Raw genomic sequence first — 1,053 nt, forward strand, 5'->3', positions numbered from 1 at the left:
GACTGCCTTTTTCCTTTGAATAGCTGGTAGATTCAAACAGCTCAACAGTTGGTTAGCAGCCTAGTGTGTTACATACCATCTAGCAGGGCTCTTTAATTAAAGGGGAAAAATGTATTATATCAAGAAATATGTAGTCAATATTTTTTAGGTGAATTTTTTTTGGTAAATTGGTTCATTTTAGTTGAACAACTTGTAGATTTTAGTCAAACAACTAGAAATTTTAAATAACTAAAAATGCATTCTGTTTTCAAATTTGTTGCTTAATACAGTTTTAGCCCTTTAAAAAGTTTGGCTTGTGCTCATACTATACACAAAACCCAACTCAAGGTAGATCAGGGACCTAGAAGTAAAACCAAAGACTATAAAATTCATCAGAGAAAAGCAAAGAAAAAAAAACTCTAAAAGCCCAAATCCACTTCATGAACAGTCCTCCAAGTATAGTGAAATACCTACAATCAGGAGAGAATAAAATAGATGAATGGGACCTTCTAAGAATTAAATTCCTCCTCTCTGGGTTTGGTGCTTGTTTGTGGCGCAATGGCCAAACGCACCAAGAAAGTCGGCATCGTCGGTAAATACGGGACCCGTTATGGTGCCTCGCTCAGGAAGATGGTAAAGAAAATTGAAATCAGCCAGCATGCCAATTACACTTGCTCCTTCTGCGGCAAAACCAAAATGAAGAGACGAGCTGTGGGCATCTGGCACTGTGATTCTTGCATGAAGACAGTAGCTGGTGGCACCTGGACCTACAACACCACCTCGGCCGTCACGGTGAAGTCAGCCATCAGAAGACCGAAGGAACTGAAAGACCAGTAGAAGTTCCCCCATTTGAAGCATCTCTAGACTGTAATAAATGGGTTAATTTATGTAAAAAAAAAAAAGCATTAAATTCCTATGTACATCATAAAACCTTCCAACAGGGTAAGAAGGAAACCTACAGACTGGAAAAAAAACATACAAATTTACTAAATATTCCAGCACCTCAACAAGAAAAAGATAAATAAAATAAATAGACCTAAGATATGATTAGACCACCAAAAAAGACATTCAGCT

At 37.4% G+C, this 1,053-nt stretch overlaps 1 pseudogene; it reads left to right on the forward strand.

The window, feature by feature from the left end:
• Nucleotides 1-537: 537 nt before the first annotated feature.
• Nucleotides 538-816, forward strand: LOC102855298 (annotated as a pseudogene).
• Nucleotides 817-1,053: the final 237 nt, after the last annotated feature.

This window comes from Elephantulus edwardii, unplaced genomic scaffold, assembly GCF_000299155.1.
Source record: "Elephantulus edwardii isolate Elephantulus edwardi_28Jun2011 unplaced genomic scaffold, EleEdw1.0 scaffold00030, whole genome shotgun sequence".
In the NCBI taxonomy this organism is placed as follows: Eukaryota; Metazoa; Chordata; class Mammalia; order Macroscelidea; family Macroscelididae; genus Elephantulus; species Elephantulus edwardii.